This window comes from Humulus lupulus, chromosome 8 (assembly GCF_963169125.1).
Source record: "Humulus lupulus chromosome 8, drHumLupu1.1, whole genome shotgun sequence".
NCBI lineage: Eukaryota > Viridiplantae > Streptophyta > Magnoliopsida > Rosales > Cannabaceae > Humulus > Humulus lupulus.
In genome coordinates, this window is record NC_084800.1 from 172,584,261 (window position 1) to 172,592,655 (window position 8,395).

The following is an 8,395-nucleotide window of genomic DNA, read 5'->3' on the forward strand; positions in this document are numbered from 1 at the left end:
TGTTGCCCAAATTTTAGTATAGTTAAGAGAAATTATTATAACACTAATTGTTAAAAATAATAATTATTTTAATTTTAGTTTATCAATATAAAATTAAAAAAATATTTAGACAAAAATATTATCCCAAAAATTAGTAATAAAAAAAGTTTTAAACATAATAATAAATAATTGCAGGGTCATGGTTAGGGGTCGGGGGTCGGGGGTTGGGTCGGAGTCGTGGTTAGAGGTCAGGGGTCCAAGTCGGGCTTGGGGTCGGGTATAGGGATTGGGGTCATGGGTGAATTGCTAGCTTTTGCGCCTGGGTCTGATTTATTAGCTTACTCCTATGAAGCATGTATAGTGAACGAGGTTCAATTTCTCACATACAATCGAGATCAAATTGCACCACACAAAATAGTGGATTGTTTGTTGCTGGGGTAGAAGGTCTTAACTATTACAAGCAACTTGGAGGAATACTAGAGTTGTCTTTTACTGGTGCCTATTCGGTGGTATTGTTTCAATGGAAATGGTTCAACACGGATCCGAAAATGAAGAAAACAGTTACTAAAAATAACATCATGTGTATCAACATTGCTAGTGCGTGATATAGAGAAGAACTGTTCATACTTTAGTCAAGGGAAACATGTTTTCTATATCGATGATCTTGTTAGGCGATGAGATTGGAAAATAGTTTAAGAAGTGAATAATCTCCAAGTTTTGGACATTCTAGATGACCCAGAAATGATTAGCGACATTGATATTGTACATGACACTAATTCAGCAATTTTTGTATTGAGTGTGGATCTTGGAGAATTGTTTGTGCAACAATCTGATCATCCAACAACATAGTTGAAACCCCTTTGTGACCTTCCTCAATTATCTAGGATAATGAATATTTTATTAATGACGATGAAGATTATATGTTGGAAGAGTTAGAAGAGCCAAATGACGAGGATGGATTGCTTACCGACCTTAGTGATGATAATGTCGAACATTTATCCACAATAGATTTAAACTTAATCAGTGATGATAGTGATTATTTGATAGGGTTTTATGCCCTAATTATAACCAAATTTCTTTGTAATCTCATTTTATTATCAATAAAATAATAGAAATCATTTTTGACTTGGTCAATCACTTTTTTCACATCTTTTATTTTCATGATTATTTGCTTACTATAAACTTCTATTTAATCACGATCATATAGCTATTCATATTTATAGTGTCGTAATCACAATGGAATATAAATATGATTATATGTTAAAAAATAAGTCAGACCTAAGATTAGTAAGTGCACATGATTTACAATGACTTGCCAATCTACGATATGATCTACTTACACATTGTAGTATTATGTTCTTTGCAGAACATTAGTAAAATAGATAAGATCGGATGTATTTGTTACATCGGACTGGACTGATATTGACTTTAGATTGATAAGTAAACATACCATTATTGTCTATTCTATTCGTATCATATAGTTGACCATAGGTCAATTCAATCTCAATTCTGAGTGGTTAGTACTGATTGTATTATTTGAGTTCTTTGACTTGTTTGTTACCAGCTTACCCTATGGACTAGCCCATACTTACATCTTCGGAACTCGATAGTACAATTGAGTGGGAGTGTTAATCATATATATGAACATATATAGCTTTTGAAGAAGACATAAAATGATGATTTTCTTTTAGTTTGGTTTGAGGTGCTAAATGATAGAGATCTCATTTCAGTATTAATATTAGTTTACTAAAATATCATTTACAATGAACTAAGTCTTTTAAAGATAAATTACAATGAGGGTAAAATGATATTTTACTACCATCTCATTGTAGACCGTCTATAGATGATTGAGTGATAATTATGGTTGTAACAATGGATAACTAATAACATATCTATATTGCCTATAGAGCATTCTGTAACGCCCTGGTTATCCCAGAACAGTTACAGTGAACAGTGAACCAGAAATTTGACTCATTGCCTGAGTCTTTTGGTTAAAAATGTGTTCTAAGTGTTATTAACAGGTTAAGGTGAAAACCATTAAAAAAGAAAGGATATGTTTTATTGATACATAAAATTGTTCATGGGCCCACAAGAACATTTACAAGTTATTTACAACTCAAAAGGTCATTACTGTTCCAAAATTTCAAACCCCGCCGACCTAAGCGGCAAAAATAGGGTAAACCCCCCAGTTCCTCTGAGAACTCCTTGGCCATGGTGATCAAGCGGCCACATATGTACACATCACCACCTAAGCTCTCCACTCAAGGTTGGGTGAGCTCTTCTTCCCTTTACCTGCACCACATAGCACCCATGAGCCAAAGCCCAGCAAGAAAACACAGTATTATATGTAAACATCATCAAATGATTATCATTATAATCACACAGAGCTCATAGCTTTCAAACAGATGAGTGAATATCACTTGAGGTTCTGGTAAACCATATTGAGTGATTAACAAGCAGGTCATTAATTCAAATGGAAGAGCGGCTGATGGGTAAGCCACTAGCCTTCAATAAATGAGAGACTGATGGGTAAGTCTCTACTTTAACAAATGAGTGACTGATGGGTAAGCCACACAAGCGCTTATAATATTCATTGAACTTGAGGTCAGTCCGGCATTAATGCTCTTTGAGTCATTCAATGCAGAAAGTCGATTAGATCTAATCTTTATTGGCTTGCGTTGAACACGCTAAGGCCGTCCTGACTAATGAGTCAGCCCAATGTGACCAGTGCCCAGCACCACTGCTGAACCTGACTAATGAGTCACAGCTTCACAGTTGATACTAGCACCTTTGCCAAATCTGACTAATGAGTCAGTACCATGCACAAGTGAGCAACATTTTCTAAGTATTCCACAATCAATTCATGTCCAGATTCATACAACCAACATTCTTCATGAATAACAATGCATGTCACATTTGGGTTGCAATTTTCTTACCTCTGATTCGAGCTAGAATGAACAAAAGAACAACCCTTGAGAACGGTTTAGCTTTTAGTCCTTTAGCAGTTACCTAATCATAACACATCATAGGATACCATCAATAACATGATAATCAAAGGTTCTCAAACCAAGATTTAGCCTCTAAGACATCAATCCTCACTAATCCGGGTAGTAGGAGTGATCCCGAGGCCTAAAACCAAGATCCCGAGGTCTAAACATGCAAATGGGCTCCACCCTGCACCTGAGCCGCGGCCCCCAGAAAATCCAGAGGCAAGCGCCACGGCGCCCAACCCAAGGGCCGCAGCGACCAGCGCAAACAGAACCTCCTCCTTCAACCTCGAGCTAGGGCCGCGGCCCCCAACCCTGTGCCATTCCCAAACACATTTTCAACTTCTCAAACCCTCCAAATTCACACCTAAACATTCCCCAATCATCAAAACAAGGTTCCCAAGCTTCCCAATGTATCAAAACCCTCAAAACCCAAGGTTCAAACAGATCGAAAACTCAACAATTCACAAAGCCCAATTCAAAGCTTAGAAACTCTAAAAACTCAAAACTTTAAACTTAGATTACCTTCGATTAGGTTGTTTTCTGTCAAATCCTTCAGTCAAGAACCTTCTAATCTTTCCTAGGATCGCTATGCCTCGATCCTCACTTGATTCCGACTCCTAGAACTCAAGATTTCTTCAAATATGCTTCGGGTGGCAAAAATGAACTAACGGAGGAGAACGAGAGGTTTTCTAATCGTACGTTCTATCTGATAGCTACTTCAAGCTTAAGTAACCTCAAATAAGACCTAATGCTCGGGGTCCCGAAAATACCCCCGGGGACATTATAGTCAAAACTTCCAGAATTTCACCCTGATCTCAAATATTCCCAATTTATCATCAAATAAACATCCCTATTACCCCAAAATTGACCCCGTTATGACAAAACCGCTAATCCACTCAAAATGACCGTCTCATGCCGAATAGCTTGAATATATCTCCATAATAATGGAATCTCATTCACAAATCACATCATGCACCCAAATACACAAATTACCCTCAATGGGCCAAATTATCAAAACATCATAATATATCAAATATGAACCCATATGCATGCATATGACATCATATTATAATATAATTCACATAAACATGCATATATTCATTTAATGGCGCAATTAAGCAATTACGGCCCTCCCAGCCTACTAAACCGCCACTAAACCACATTGGAGAACTCGGGGCATTACAACTATCCCCTCCTTACTAAAATTTAGTCCTCGAAATTTACCTGAACAGCTTGGGATACTGACTCTGCATATCTGACTCCAGCTCCCAGGTCACTTCCTCGACCTTGCTGTTCCTCCACAATACCTTAACCAAAGGTATCGTCCTATTCCTGAGGATCTTGTCCTTTCTGTCAAGTATCTGAACTGGCTGCTCCTCAAAGGAAAGATCTGGTTCAAGCTCCAGATATTCATAACTCAAAATATGGCCCACATCAGATACATACCTCCGAAGAGCTGATACATGGAATACATTATGCATGGCAGACAACGCCGGACGCAAAGCCAATCTGTAAGCCACCTAACCAATCCTCTCCAGGATCTCAAATGGACCTACAAATCTAGGTCTCAGCTTGCCTTTCTTCCCAAACCTTCTCACTCCTTTCCATGGCGAGACTCTGAGGAAAACATAGTCTCCTACCTGGAACTCCACATTCCTGCGCTAGGGATCTGCATAGCTCTTCTGTCTACTCTGAGAAGCGAGCATCCGAGCTCTAATCTTCTCAATAGCCTCACTGGTCCTCTGAACTGCCTCAGGACCTAAGTATCTCCTTTCACCTGTCTCATCCTAATGAATGGGAGACCTGCACTTCCTACCATACAGCATCTCATAAGGTGCTACTCCAATGGTAGACTGATAATTGTTATTATAGGAGAACTCTATCAAAGGCAGATACTTACTCCAAGATCCACCAAAGTCCAGCACACATGCTCTCAGCATGTCTTCCAGAATCTGAATTGTCCTCTCAGATTGCCCATCTGTCTGAGAATGATAAGCTGTACTGAACTTCAACTGTGTCCCCATGGCTTTCTGCAAACTCCCCCTGAACTTAGAAGTAAAAGTGGGGTCCCGATCTGACACGATTGATCTAGGTGCTCCATGGAGGTGCACTATCTCTCTCACATAGAGATCTGCATGCTGATCAATTGTATAATTGGTCTTTACTGGCAGAAAGTGAGCTGATTTGGTGTAGCGATCCACTATCACCCAAATAGAATCATGCTGACCAGTAGTCCTGGGTAAGCCCACCACAAAATCCATTGTGATGTCTTCCCACTTCCACTCTAGAATATCCAGAGGCTGCAATGACCCTGGCGGCCTCTAATGCTCAGCCTTGACCTGTTGACATGTCAAGCACTTAGCCACATACTCTACTACATCTATCTTCATCCCTTGCCACCAATATAATGATCTCACATCCTGATACTTCTTCGTGGTGCCTGGATGCAAAGAGTAAGGTGTAGTATGAGATTCATCCAGAATCTCTCACCTCAATGTAGTGTCTAACGGAACACATATCCGCCCTTTGTATCTCAACAAGCCTAACCTAGACACTGTATAATCTCTAGATGCTCCAACCAGAACATCCTCTCTTATCTTGATCAGCTGTGGATCACTCAATTGACCTTCTTTGATTCTCTCCAACAGCGTAGACTGTAGCGTAATGTTAGCCAACTGACCCACCAGCAACTCTATACCAGCTGTGGTCATATCATCTGCTAACTCTCTGGCTATCAGCCTCATACCATGAATCTGCCCCGAACCCTTCCAGCTCAAAGCATCAGCTACGACGTTGGCTTTTCCTGGATGATACAAAATCTCACAATCATAGTCTTTTACTAACTCCAGCCAATGCCTGTGCCTCATGTTCAGGTCTTTCTGGGTGAAGAAGTATTTCAGGCTTTTGTGGTCTGTATAGATCTCACACTTTTCTCCATAGAGATAATGCCTCCATATCTTCAAAGCAAAAACCACAGCCCCCAACTCTAAACCATGAGTGGGATACCGTTTCTCATACTCCTTCAACTGACGAGAAGCATAAGCTATTACCTTTTCTGATTGCAACAAAACACAGCCCAAACCCTGATGAGAAGCATCACAGTAAATCACAAACTTCTCCTGATCTGTCGGAAGACTCAGAATCGGAGCTGTAATCAATCTCTGCTTCAGTTCCTGGAAGTTGTTCTCACATTTATCTGACCACACAAATTTCTGACTCTTGCGTGTCAGCTCAGTCAATGCACCAGCTATCTTCGAAAACCCTTCCACGAAACGCATGTAATAACCTGTCAATCCAAGGAAACTTCTAACCTCAGAAGCATTCTTTGGCCTTGGACAATCTTTGACCGCTTCAATCTTTGCTGGATCTACCTTAATCCCCTCCTTACTGACAATGTGTCCAAGAAAGGATACCTGAGACAACCAGAATTCACACTTCTTGAACTTAGCAAACAGCTTGTGTTCTCTCAGTCTCTGTAGAACCAACCTCAGATGTTGCTCATGCTCAAACTTAGTCTGACAATATACCAGAATATCGTCGATGAAGACGATCACAAACTGGTGTAAATAATCCTTGAACACTCTGTTCATCAGATCCATAAAAGCAGCAGGGGCATTAGTCAATCCAAATGACATAACTAGAAACTCATAATGCCCATACCTGGTACGAAAGGAAGTCTTCGGTATGTCTCCCTCCTTGACCCTCAACTAATGATAACCAGGACGAAGGTCAATCTTTGAGAATACTTTCTTACCTTGCAACTGATCGAATAGATCATCTATCCTTGGCAAAGGATACTTATTCTTAATTGTCAACTTGTTCAGTTCTCTGTAATATATACACATTCTTAGAGAACCATCCTTCTTTTTCACAAACAGAACTGGCGCACCCCAAGGTGAGAAACTAGGTGTAACGACCCAAATTCACTAATAAGGCTTAAGGGCCTTGATTAGTGTGCCAGGAGGGCATGATGGGAATTATGTGTGATTTTTGTGATTAAGATGCATGATTATGATTTTAAGCATGTTATATGACTATGTGTATTATGTTATGTGATAATTATGATATGTGAATAGTACCATGTCGGTGCGGTGATTTCAATGTGACGCACGTGCCGAGACGGTCCTAGCGAGCTAGATAATGGTAATTGGTGATTTGGTAACTTGTGTAACTGTTAGTAACCATAGAGAGTAACAGGTTTTGTTGGATAAGTGGTAAAACTGTAAAGTAGGCAGAAGACAAGTGTACCCTTGAGGTTTAGTCAAAAAAGGATATTTGAGGAAGGCTAAAAAGGTCTTTTGGCAGTGGTATAGATGTCTTTGGCTGAGGAAAAAGGATATGTACGATTCATTTATGCTAAGTATAACTGAAGTTAAGACTTGGAAGGCTAGAAAGATCAAGAAGGGAAGGGAGAATCAAGAACCTAGAAGGCAAAGTGGAGGAGGAGCTGAACTGAGTTCTTTGAGGCTAGTGTAGGGCTTAAGGGTGAGGAATCAAGCATATAGCAAGGTTTATACTGAGGTAAGGAATTGGTTCCTGTTTTGTTAAGTTCTGAATTTGGTTTTTGAAAGAATTGAGAGATAGCCATGGTTTGTCTTGCATGGAATTCAGCTGGCTTGTTAAGGTGGAATTCAGCTCAAGCTTGGATTGGAGGAAGCTCAAGTCGAATTTCTGATTGAGGTAAGGGTATTAAGTAGGTTTGCAATTTCGTAGCTGTTATGGTTTAAGGATTTAGAGGACTGGTTTGTATTTTTCTCAAGTTTTAGCTTAAGTGTTAGAGTCTGAATTTAAGTGTGAATTTCTGTGGGTGATTGTATGGTTGAGCTGGATTATAGTGTTTATAGGTTGTTGGTTGGTCTATGTGGGGTTTTAAATAGGTTTTGGGGCTTGGGTATGAAGTTTGGATGATTTGGAGTGTTTTGGGTTCGGGGAAAACTCAGGGAAAAAACCCAGAATTCTGGGCTCGCGATGGAGTGCCGCGGCGCTGTTCTAGCGCGCCGCGGCGCAAGGCTGTTTCTGGGCATGATGGGGTTTCTGACTTGCTGGGCGCCGCGGCTCAAACTTACTGGGCGCTGCGGCCCTACAGGGCTGCGCCACGGCGCTAGGCCAATTTCAGGATGTTGGAATTTGCAATTTTAAGCTTTTGCTCCGGGGGTTCGGGGAATGTCTTCGGTGCGTCGTTTTAGGGATTTGGGGGTTCCGAGAGTATGGGATTGGCTCTGGGGAGGTAGCTTTGGATTGATTAGTGACAAAAGATGTTTCATTTGTGTTGTGATTAGGACTTTGGAGAGGCTCGGGGTAGAGGACTGTGCTCGTGGCTTCGTGGCAGCGGAAATCAGTGAATTGAAAGGTAAGAAAACTGCACCCGAATGTATGGTTGCGAATGGGACTAAGTGCTCCCGAGAGTTGTATTGTGTCATCGTTGG